The sequence below is a fragment of the Lissotriton vulgaris genome, chromosome 2_1 (assembly GCF_964263255.1).
Source record: "Lissotriton vulgaris chromosome 2_1, aLisVul1.2, whole genome shotgun sequence".
Taxonomy (NCBI): Eukaryota; Metazoa; Chordata; class Amphibia; order Caudata; family Salamandridae; genus Lissotriton; species Lissotriton vulgaris.
In genome coordinates this window covers 1,432,285,826-1,432,299,083 of record NC_141687.1, presented here as the reverse complement: position 1 = coordinate 1,432,299,083, position 13,258 = coordinate 1,432,285,826, and positions in this window count along the sequence as shown.

Sequence of the window (13,258 nt, the reverse complement as noted above, 5' to 3'; positions counted from 1 at the left end):
AGCCAAAGTGCGTGCGGTGCCACGCTGCGGCAGCTCCTGGTAGATCTGCCCCAGAGTTGGCACGACTATTCCAATTACACACCAAGGAATTGAACGCTTAGAACCTCTTTACCTGCTTGTCCCTGCACCCAGGTGACAGTGCAAACTTAGACATGCCTTTGCAAAGAGCTGCATCTGGTGGAGAACCTCAGTTAGAAGTGGATAACAAGAATCGAATGATGACTGCTCCTTTTTTAGGCTCAGGCAGAATTGGAACAAAACAAATGAGGAATGGGACTACTGTGCCCAACCACTACTCACACTACGCATCATACTGAGAACACATGAATGTACATTGCACTGGTGTCTCCTCCTTTGGCCACGATTGTCCCTAACCTTCATTGCTTGCCAACACTACACCTCTTGTGTGTTCATTAGTAACTTGCAGTTCCCAAAGGGCGCTTGTCATTGCACAAATACACAAGACAGTCAGCAATAGAATGCATCATGTCAACCTGTAGGGAGGCCGTGCCTCCATAGCGAGGTTTCGAGCATGGGGCCAAGACGAGCCTACCCATAACAGAATGGATGTCAAGACCAGAGGCTCTAAAGGAGGCGGTGGCACATAATCAAAGTCATTTGCTACAGCAGCACAATATCATAGCAACAGAATATAATATTAAACACCATAACATTCTATATTCACAAAGCCCAATATCACAACACTCCGAGGTATCTGGCCCAGAAACTGGTGCTCTCATGTGGCAACAGATCCTCCAGGAGCGCCAGCAATCTTCTTCTGAAACAACAAAGATTTGCCAAATAGAAAACATATAATCGCACCTTCTGTGGAATCGCTCCAAGGATTTGGAATGCACTGGCCCCAGAAACCAGACTAAGGGCCAGATGTATGAAGCTCAAATGGGTTCGCAAACGCCGAAATTGGCAAAATGGTATGCATGTAGCAAATTTCAGTGCAAAATAAGGAATCGCACATTTGCGATTCCTTATTTTGCCATTGCATGTAAGGAATCGCAAAATTTGCGATTCCTTAAATGCAATGTATGATGCAAAAAAATTGCTAATTGACCCTAAGAAATCACAACTTACCACCAAGTTCAAGTTAGTGGTAATTTGCGAATTTCTTGAAAAATTCTCATTTTTGCATTTTTCAAAGTGTCATGTGATGCACATACATGCCCGTAGGGCATGTATGTGCACCACATGTGCACCCATGCTTATTTCAGGGGTGCAACAGGGTGTCCTTTGGACACCCTTGCACCCTTGAAATTATTCTCAATTTGCGATTAGCAAATTGCGAATCGCAATTAAGGAATTTTAAGAAATCGCAAAAAAATTGCGAATTTCTACATACATACCATTTTGCAATTCTCAAATAGCGATTCCTGAAAAATCGCTATTTGAGAATCGCAAAAGTGTATCTTGATACATCTGGCCCCTGATCCCTCTACTGCCTCTTTCAAAAAAGAAGTAAAATCTCTTCTCATGACTAAATTCACATGATCATTGTATCTAACTCTCATAACGGCTGCCTGTATTGTAGGACATTACTCTGACATACAGTGTTCTTTTGTTCAACTATCTTCCGTGTAAAGCCCTCTGATACCCGCAAGCGTCATGCCCGCGCTATATAAAACCTTCAAAAATAAATAAATATTCCCTGGCATGAAGCCTCTTTTAATGCTGCTTCCCTCAAGATGGTATTTTATTGTTTTTTCCCTTTCTTGAGCGAGTTTGATGCAGAAATTTGACCCGGTTTGTGAGGAATTTTTGGGGATTAGTATAGGAAGCAAGATGTGCTCTCTGGAAGGTGCTCTTTTCCTTTAGTGGGTGAGCATTGACTATTTATTTTGATTTGTGTCCATGTCGACGTTTTCTTTAGGTGTGGGCGAAGGTGTGTTTGGTTTGGGAAATGAGACCGCTTGACTCGGAAGCTGGCTGTCATTTAAGCGGTCCTGGAGACCTGGTCAGTGGCAGCGCAGCAGTCAATGGATATAACAGTGCATGATGTTAATGTGCTCTCAAGCACAGGGATCCTTGATCTTGATGGTGAGTGGAGCCTGTTGTTCCATTACTCCCAAGGGTGGAAGACGAAGAAGCAGCATTGTGGTCTCCTTGCACATGCAAGAAAAGTCCATTGGTGTCCTGGGCATAGCTATGGGACTTTTGTTCTGAGACTGACGTCTTCCTTTGGTTAGCGCATCATTAGTGTTGATGGGTGCAAAGAATAGAGGTGGACTTTTGTAGAGGAGAGAGCCTGGTTGAAAAAGTTACTTGTCTGAAGTAATGGTCTTTCTGGTGGATGCTCTATCTACCTGCAGATTCTGTATCTACAGCAAATGCCCTGCCAAGGAGGAGGGTTGATGGATGATTTTAGATCAAGAAATCCTAGTCAACAGAACTAGTGAAGTGTCCATCCTTCCGCACCTCTGCAATAATACTGATCAAATATACACAAGGAAGCCCATGCTGCTGCCTTACAGAACTCTGCAATCAGGACACTCTAAGTTAATGCAAAAGTGTTTGGCCGTTGCCATGGGGGAATAGGCTCTGATCCTTTCAGGCGGTTCCTTCTTGGCTAAAGTGTAACAAGGCTTTTGCATAGGATATTACCGCCAGATAGAGTCCTTTTGAACCTACTTTCCATTTTTGGCTCCACAATAGCCCACCAAGAGCTGGTCATCTGAATGGTATCCCTGGGTGTGGTCCAGATAGTAATAAACTGCCCACCAATGGTACAATTGATGCAACTGTTCCTCCTCCTTCATAGGACGAAGAAGGGGGTAGAGGGTTACAAAGATGATGGATTAGGCAAGGTGAAAGGAGTAACCACCTTTGGGAGGAAAGCAGGCCTGGTTCGCAACACCAACATGTCTAGAAAGAAGGTAGTGAATGGAGGATGACAGCTGAGGGCCTGCAAATCACTGACCCTCTGGCAGACATTATGATAACCAAAAACCCAATTTTACAGGTCAACTTACAAAAGCTACAACTGTTCAGGGGCTCAAACGGAGTCCCCGTTAAAAACATGAGAACCAAATTCAAATCCCATTGAGGAACGACAAAGGGAGTGGAGGGAAAAAGATAAGTCAGGCCCTTAAGTAAATGCATTACAACAGGAGACTTAAAAAGCAATGGCTGATCGGCAGACAGAGAAATGCAGAAAAGGCAGTAAAATATCCCTTTACAGTGCCAACAGCACATGCCCTCTGACCCAGGGAATGCGAAAACTGAAGCACTTGGGATAACTTGGCCTGCACGGGATCTACACCATTGTCTGCACACCATGCACCAAAGATGCTCCATCTGCCGAAATGGGCTGACTTAGTGGAGGGGCAATATGCAAATAAAATGACGTCTACCACCTCCGGTGGCAGCTGAAAGGAGCTCAGTTTTCCTGCTAAATCTCCAATCATGTAGGAGCAGGCCTCAGAGACTGCGGTGCAGAACCACTCCCCCTGACTGAGAGCGATGACCTGGCATGAATAGCCAGAAACGTGGAAAAGAAAAGGAGGTATGCATACTACACCCTTCATGACCTGACCAGGGCTATGAGAATGACTTGGGCCCAGTCTTGGCAAATCTTCCTCAGAATCCAAGGAATCAAGGGTATGGAGGAAATGCATCTGAAAGTTCCACTTCAACTGAAATGCTTCCCTCAAGGCTGCTGGTATTGAGCGTTTTCCAAAGGGGCAAATAATTCCAACTGATCTCCAGATCCTCAAGGTGAGCTCTCCATTCCAGGGTGGAGGCATCAGTCACTATTGTCATCACGGCCGGAATGGAAGTGAAGGCCATGCCCTATGTCAGGTTTGCCTTGTTCCCCCACCAAGTTATAACAGCTGCAGCTCTTTCGGAGCTTGTGATGTACTCCTATCGATCTCCCTTGTACTAGAGCTATTGCCTGGGAAGGCCCCACTGGATGTCTCTCATGTTCCAATGTGCATGTGTGATGAGGAGAATGCAGGAAGCAAGCAGACCTAGGAATCTAGGACTCTTGGGACTGTAACTTTCCACAACAGAACCCACTCCTGGATTACTTAAATTCTCTGTGTAGGAGGAAAGGCACAGAGATGGGTGAAGTCCAGTACTGACCCTATGAACTGGAGTCGTTGTGAGGGCTGCAGGTAAAATTTGAGCTTGTTGATCGAAAAGCCCAGGTTAAAGAGCAGAGATGTCATTGACTGTAGATGATGCAACACTATATCCGACGAGGTGGGTGTGATGAGCCAGTCATCCAGGTACAGAACAATGGGCATGCCCGACCATCAGAGATGTGCCCCCACCACAGCCATCATTTTCGTGATTACTTGAGGTGCTGTTGTCAAATCAAATGGTAATACTGCAAATTGGTAGTGGGCAGAACCAGCCACAAACTGCAAGTATGTCTGATGGGACCGCAGGATAGAAATATGGAAAAACACATCCTGCAAGCCCAGTGACACCATCCAGGCTCCATGCTCCAATGCCAGTTGGACTTGACCTTAGGGTCATCATCTTGAACTTTTCCTATTGGAGGAAGAAGTTCAGGCTCCTCAGGTGTAGAATTAGACGCAAGCTGGCATCCTTCTTGGGCACCAGTAACTAACGCACATAGCAACCTCTGCTAATTTCCTTGTCTGGCACCAATTCCACCCCCTTCCATGAGGGGGGCTGCCACCTCTTGCTGCAAGATGGTAAATTACCGAGAGATGGGGAAGATGTGGAATGGGGGAAAAACCTAAAGAATGGGAAGAGTGCACTCTTTTTCTATGATCTGAAGGACCCATTGGTCCAAAGTAATGGCCTTCCAGGCCAGAGGAAAATGATGCGCCTGTCCTCCTACAGGCTCAGTGGGCTCCTCCACAGAACCCCTGTTTTCCCGGGGTTCTGGGGAGGAGGAAGATAAGGAGGAAGGTTGCAATGTGGATCCACGTCCCCGTTCACTGAAGCAGCCCCTGTACTGGCAGATGAGTGGGTTAGGTTGCTGTTGGAGTGTCTAGGACAAAAGGAGAACATTCTGTCAAAGGCACAAAAACAACAAAAGGACCAGAAGTCCTTGGAGGCTGGCAGAAGCTGAAGACTAGGTAAGTGTGCAGTGGCTTTAGAGTCTCAATTCTCTCCAATGCAGAATCCGCCTATTAGGAATTGGGTTATTGGTTGACTGGGGGTATGAGCCCTGGTCAAGCAGCAACCACATTTCTAGTCAGGGTAAGGGGCAGGTAAACCCTAAATTAACCTGTGCTCATCCTCTGGTAGCTTGGTACAGAGCAGTCAGGCTTAACTTACAGGCTGCGTGTAAAGTATTTGGCAACAACATTTCAAATAGTAAAACAATGAAACCACCACACAAAAGGGATCCCACACCCGGTAAGGGCAATAGAACGGACTTTATTAAATAAAACAAGACCAAAACAACACAAAGCCAATGAAGAACTGAAGTTATTGAAGTTCAAAGTTTACAGTGAGAAATAGAGTCTAAAAGAACAAAGCACTATTGGGGAGATTAGGTCGCGCTTGACCGGGACAAAGTCACAAATTCAGGTCGACCTGGATGGAGTGCGGGCCGGCTCCAGGGAACCAGTTAGGCCCACTGAACAGAGTAGCTTAAATCCTGGTTGCAGAGTGTTGCTTGGTTCTGTGTTGCAGATGCATCTCACAGGCAAGGCAATGTGTTGGTTCTGAGAAGCTGTGAGCCTGTGGTGCGAGGTCCTGTTGCGTTGACGAGGATCCCATCAACGGGACTTGCAATGGCAAGTCTAGTGTCAGGGATGTGATCCACAGCTGAGGCGATGTGAAGATTCTGATGAGCGGTGAAGCAGCAATATGGAGTTTTGGCAACGTTGAAGAGGCTGCCGTCGACGAGAGATACAAGGACATGCTCCGGGGAAAGTATTGTGCAGTGTAGGTGCTCAAGACGATGCGTCGGTTCCAAGATGTGGGTTGCGGCGGCGAGGTTAATCTTTTTCAACTGGTGCAATCAATGAAGCAGCAACAGTTTATGTGGTCCACCTGGGGGTGCACTGTTCAGCCAAGGAGAAAAGTTGGTTCTACTCAGGGTTGCGTTGCTCAGCAGAGAAGACGCATTGGTTCTGCTGGCAATCACCTTAGGCCCACTTCCAACGGTCCAGGACTGGGGTGGCACCAATTGGTAGGGTAGGCTCACAAATGGCAGAGTCCAAGTGAAAGGGTTAGAAGCCGGTTATATTCCTGAGACTTCAGATTAGGAGGCCAGCCAACAAGCCCTTGGAGTCATTCTGGGGTTTGGGGTCAAGAGATGCAGGTACAAATGGCTAAGGCAGAAAAATATATATCAAAAAAGAGGGACTCGGAGCGCATGAAGGTCCAGCATACATGTTCCAGATAAGTAGTCAAAGGTAAGAAGGGTGTGCAGTTCCTAATAAGATGAGTTAATCTGCTCAGGTCAGTACTGTTCTAAAGAGTCAGCTGGGAGTGCGACTCTTTAGGCACAAATGCCCTCACACACTTAGATAGGTGTTATACTTCATCATTTGGCTTTTGCTCCTCGTCAGGCCGACGCTGCAATGCCCAAAAGGTTCCCTCAATGAGGGCTCTTTACCAGAGATATTTTCATAAGTCGTTTGTGAAGTGTAGGTGTGTGGGTCTTATTGTAGATTGGTGTAGTAAGTGTATCCTCCTGCATATATTAAAAATCGTGACGCTACCTACTAGAGTTAATTATCTAAGATAGCTTTTAGGTCGACATGTTTCAAGCTTCAATTAGTCATACAAATGATCTAGCAGCCTTTTTATCAGAACCAGTGCCCCCCAATCTACATAGTGATTGGTGTTTTGAACTTCAAAGTCAAGCAGCAAGGGTAGGTCTTCCAGCGAACATGTCCACGGGATGCTCACACAAATTGGTTGGCCGCCACGCTTGACTCGATGAGTTGTTAGCAATACCCAAATTGGGTAATTTCCAAAAGAACCTTTTTAAATAAAACCTAAAGATGTATATGTGACTGGGAGTAGATAGATGAATCCACCAATTGAAACTCTAATCCCTATGTAGATTAGGTGACACTGGTCCTGATGAAAAGCTGCTAGATCATTTGTATAACTAACTGAAGATTGAAACATGTCAACCCAACAGCTATCTTAGATAATAACTCTAGTAGATAGAGTCTTTCTGCCTGTACTAAAAATCGTGACGCTATCACTAAAATTAGTTCTGGGGAGAACACCTTGTACGATCTTTAACATAATATTTACACCTTTACACTTACTACACCAATCTACACTTAGACCCACACACTTACACTTTACAAACCGCTTATGAAAAGATCTCCGGTAAAGAGCCTCCATTGAGGGTGCCCGTCGGGCATTGCAGCACCAGCCCGACATGGAGCAAAAGCCCAATGACGAAGCATGACACCTATCTAGGTGTGCAAGGGAATTTGTTCCTAAAGAGTCACATTCCCAGCTTACTCTGTAGAACTGTACTGACTTGAGAGGATTAACACATCTTAAACAACAAACAAATGCCAAATTTCTAAAAGTTTGAAAGAGTGGGGGGTTGGGTCCTTATCTACAGCCACTTTAGTCCTCTAAAAATTGTGCAAAACATAAAAGATGGCTGTGTTATTTTAAATCGATTCATTGGGAAAATAGGACAAGTGAATCAATAGACTTGGCCTGTGCATTTATTCCAGAGTTCATTCAAAACATAGTGACTGCATTTACAATGTTTCATGGAAAAGGAAAACTTCTCTCCTTTGTCATTTATTAAATATACGACAAAACAGGCAAGGACAGCACATTATTAAAACTAATCACTTCAAAGTTGTGACACATGCTGTGTAGTGATTGCTGCACAATCAACAAAGACATGGCATAAAGTGATAATACGGTTGTGAACAAATAATGACATCTAATTATTAGAACCAGTCCGATGATTCTGAACCAGAGGAGCCTATCACTATAACTCTCAGTGTCATGACCATCTTGGTATGCACATGGGGCTTCAATAGCATCAAGTAGGGATGGGTTCGTGATTTCGAGATGTCTTTTCACTGTCCATACTGATGTAAATAAAGAAAACCCCGATGGTAATCATCAGTGGGATTTTGAGAGTTGCAATTTAAATCTGACTTCACCATAAATTAGGATTTTAAATTAGGGTTCCAGAGACGCCAAACTTGAACCAATTAGATCTTCCCATTTGGGATTATACTTATAAAATGTAATACGCCAATCCCATGTTATCCTATAGGAGAAATAGACTTTGTTTAACTGCAAATGCAAATTTCTCTTTTGCAGCAGAGCAAAGAGAGTCTATTCTGATGATAATAAATAGTAAGCTTGTGGATGGGGCTGTAGTGGAAATTGGTTTCAAAAGCACAATATCTTTTATATGGTGATAACTTCCTCAAGCTGTTAGGGAAATATGATGCTACTTCCATAAACCTCTGCAAAGTTCAGAGCGCCACACAGAAAGTGCATATTTCGCAAGACTGGGAGAGAGCAAGGTTGCTTATCCAGTCATGGCCTCTTCAGGTCTCAGACCTTTAACAAGGGACAACTGATGAGAGAGGAGAGATAGAGGAAGAGAGCGAGAGAGAGAGAGAGAGAGAGAGAGAGAGAGAGAGAGAACCTCAGCTGATTCCCCCTTTTTCTTCCTGACAGAATAAACAGGTCCCGGCCGGGATCCCTGTACGTTGCCTTGTCTTCACTTACTCCACGGTGTCACCCTTGCACCCACAAGATAGGCCAGCCCAGAACCGGCACAGACCGTTCTAAACTTCACGTATTGAGCTTCACCCCTCTTAATGGCCCACATACCTAAATAGACTTATTATTTTTTAGGTGCCCCACATCGACTAGTCCTGAAGAGACCTGTTACCCCTGTCAGGTTGAAACGTTGTCGACAAAACAAAGAGACAGACCTTTGATAACAATTGTTAATACATTACAATTGTTGCACTCATCTTATTCAAATACTTAATTTGGTCGCCTCTTTTCCAGCATATACTTATACTTGAAACCTTATTTCACTCACACTTTACTATGTTTCACTTTAATAGGTTAGGTTCTTTCTTAGAGAATATTCACTTGGGACACACCATCACTACTTGTTTTTGACTGTATAAATGTACATAACCTTTGAAAAAATTGTGTATAAACTGATTTCTATTGCTACTTCTAAATATTAATACATTCGCTTTGTGTTTATATAGCTTCCTTTCTTGGCCTCTTATTCTGAATCACCCGCATTACCATTGTGCGCTTGCTTTATCAGTATTACTTGATATTTATCCACAGGAGCCATTGTTTTTGTTTAATACAGCAGTATTCTGAGGTGGAAAGTTTATGGGTAGGCAGGGCTCCCTAACCAATGGGGTCAAAATTCCCCTAGGGCACCCCTACATCATTTCCTGTGGGGTGGCACAAAACAATCCCACAGTGAATCAACCCAAATCCAAAATATTGGGACCTTTCTTCCCTGGGGCATAGATGAGGATACATCCCTAAGGTGTGCCCAGTATAATGAGGCACCCGTCCAGGAGTACCAATTCTGCAGTGGGCTTTCCCACTCTGGAAGAGTTACCAGGCGGTCTATTGACACAAAGTATCAGGTAAGCTAAGGTGTGACTTATATTTGCTTATCAGAGGTGGCAGCGTCTTTTAATCTGGGCCATCTGTAGTCCCAGACCACTGGCCATCCTGTCAGGAGGAGGTCACACCTTCTTCCACTAGCAGGCTTTTGTACCCCTTTCCTGAGAGGTATTCACACCTCCTGACAGCTGGGCATCAGGCTGTCTCAGTTGACAACTGCTGTAGTGAATCAGAAATGGCTAGGAAGTGGTGACTTTCTAAAGTCATCTTTATATTAAAAGTTACTTTAAATTCGACTTCAGCAATAATTTAGATTTAATATAACAATGTCATACCTTGAAGTACTATATTTGGGGTCCATAATGGAAGTTAGCACTTAGCGGTTGGGCTACTGTAACCCTATGTTGTGCAATGGGACTACCCAACTTGCAACAGTGAAAACAACAATCACGAGTTATAACAGTCAAGACATGTAAAGCATAAAAGAGAGATGTCCTTTATAACATTTAGCACCCTGGCTTCTGGGGTACTAAGGACTTCCCGAGGAATTACATAAATATTTAAAAAGTAAAGTTTGGACTTGGCAAAAGAGTTTATTTTGCCACGCCGGGTTGGCAGTTTAAAAGCTGCTCAACAAGACTGCATTTACAGACCTAGAGCCATGTTTTCACTGTGTCACATCAGAGGTGCACAATTAAGTGCTGCAGTCCACTAGTGACAATTAACTTACTAGACCTGGGTACACTTTGTGCCATACATCAGGGACTTTTAAGTAAATTCAATATGCCAATCTGGGATTAGCCAAGTGCATATAAACTTTGAGTGGTCAGAATACATGCATAAGGGCATGGTCAGCAGGGCCCAGTACACTTTGGAGCTGAAACGTCGAAAAAAACAGCAGCTTCAGACCACACATTTGGGGGTGATCATGCAAAAAGAGGCATTTTCTTACAACTAGCATTATCCTTGATTGAGACAGTGTAGATGTTGCAGACTAATAGGTTTTCACCATACTGGAATGGTATCTATGCATGGTGAAGTGCACTGAGATGAGGTATATTTCTGTCTAGGAGTACTCACTCTCTTTGGCCGATGAGCCAGGTGTGTCTTATCCTGCCCTCCTCCAGCCTATGTCATTGTAAGGAACCCTCACAGGCACCCTGGTGTTCTATGCTTTGTGGAACACCACCTGTAAAGGGTTTTAAGAAAAGAATGTATTGTTTTGAATAGAGAGAGGGGCTGGAGAGCTGGAGGAAGCAGGCTGAGGTGTGCGATCCATCGTAAATAAAGACGATTACTTTTATGCATCCGCTGTGTTTGCCCATCTTTACAATGGCGAAGAGGATGGGATTAACACTCTGAAAGTAAGAGTACTGTCCTTAAAATGTTGTCAGGTGCACTAGAAAGAGATGGGGTGCACTCTGTTCGAGTCCGCACCTATCTAGGAGTGTAGCCTTAGTTTGGTGTTTTGCCTCCCCTTTGGGAACAGGACCTCAAGATATGTTCTCTGGCTGAGGGGTGCCTTTCTATAATTTTAGAGACTTTGGAAGAATTTGAATTTCTGAAATCTCTCTCAGGAGTAATAGTGGCACAGTCTGTGATAGGTCTGATTTAAGGTTTGTGATGAGGAAGAACTGACTCCCTGTCCAGGAACACCTGGATAATCCTATCTGAAACAGGGGAAGGAGTGAGTCAGCCCTGCTGGAGGAGCCAATTATCAGTGTGGGTAGGAGCTTTGAGGGTGGCAACAAGATGTAAAGTCTGTCTAGCAGAGACTCCTGAGAATGTGACTAGCATGCTCCTGGCTCGGAGCCGGTCACCATATCTGAAGAGGAGGATCTGCAGCACTGCCAAAGTCTGCATTAGTGGATCCACCTACCCAGATCTGCCACTGCTGACAACTTGCCAAACTGTGCCCAAGAAGACTCCTATCTTGCAACCTGTGACAACTGCCCAGCGTCTGTGCCGCTGAAGAAGCGACTACATCCAAGCCTGTAACAGTACTTGCGTGGGCCCAGACTTTGCAGTGCCTAGCCTCAAGACAGTTGCTCTATGTGTGCATGCATGGACTATGCCTCTGCAAGTGAAGCTGTTGCCTCGATGCACTACACCCCTCTGTACCCGAGTAAATGTGTGGCTGGCCAAGGAAACAACCAGAATTGGTCATAATTGGTCTATTTTGCTCAACTTTGAAGCGCCTTGAAGCAGCTAAATGGTCTCCACCTGGTAGAAGGACCGAAAGCATACTCTATTGCCACCTTGACGCTTGGAGGCCCAACAAGCTGACTGCCAGGTGAGTCCACCATGACGATTGTTGCTGTGCCGATCGGGTCGTAGCCCGTGTGGGGAGTGAGGATGGTGACCCCTTATGCCAGTAAGTGGTCACTGGGAAAAAGACAAGGAGCATCATCTGGTTGACACTGTTATCAGGAAGAAGAGGCTGCTGTGATAACACCTGCGGGCCTGAGCCTGGACTGTGAATCTGCACCAGAAGAGTCAAGTCCCCTGACCTGTGGGGAGGATCCAAGGAAACGAACTGCCGTTGGATGAGTGTAGACACAGCCGCTGTCACCCCAGGACTGTATGTGGGGAACTCAAGGACATTCTGCAGGGGTAAATGTGCGATACTTACTGGAGACAGCTGCTACAGGATCAATGCCCGTGGCGGTGGGGCGCTCTCAGGGACTTCAGTCAGGTAGGTCCTGCTGGTGCGGGCAAGAGTGCTCAACTGGCTGGAAGCCCCGGGGAGAGCTTGCCTGCCTTACAGCACTTCACCAATGGAATACTCTTGACTTTAATTGGAGTCAGAGTGGGACTCCTGAGCCTTGGACTACTCGTAGGGCTTAACTTGAATGCTGCCTATAGTAAATCGGGGAATAACCACTAGCGTTAGAGGGCATTGGGATCTAGAACCACTCCTATTTAAAGACTAGAGCTCTGACCTCAGGGGACTGTGAGTATTGTTTGTGAATGCCATATGTATTTTGCTTTGTACTGGTATATAAATACTCCTTTTTGAATAAAAAGAAAGTATTAAACTGGGCATTGATTTATTGAAGGTAGTTTGAGATGTGTGACTGCGTTCATCTCCAGGGTCTACCTACCCCCGGACCCCCGAGATGCCTTAGACTGCTCAGTCCGCGCTACCACTGAAAGTTAAGTGCTAGGGGGGAATTGACCCAGTTGCTCAGGAACCATAGAAGGTTGTGTTCCGGGACAAATGAAGCAACAGGCTTGAATCCTTTAAAGATACTTGCTCTTGTAAAAGTTCTTTGGGATCCCGCAAATAGGCGGGACTATTGACCCTCCGTTAGGTCGGTCCCCTCCCGCTGCAGCTCCGCCGCTGATTTCGGCCTCCTGACTTGCCTGTTGCTCCTGTTTTCCTGTTTGTTTCGCTGCCCGATAGCCTGCTGTGCCCGTGGCCCCAGCCCCCTTCCGTTATGTACCCCGCGCTCCTCCCTGGTCTCCCGCCGCTGCCTCCCTCGCGCCCCACCCCCCTGCTGCGCATTCGCCATCCGTAGCTGTTCCCCCCGCCTCCCAGCTGGGCCTCCCTCCCCACTCCATTTAAGGCGGCCGCTGCGAGGTGAGGAGAGGGACCCTTGACCCTCCGGTAGGTCGCTCCCCTCCCGCTGCAGGTCCGCCGCTGATTTCTGCCTCCTGACTTGCCAGTTGCCTGCTGCTCCCGCTTTCCTGTTTGTTTCGC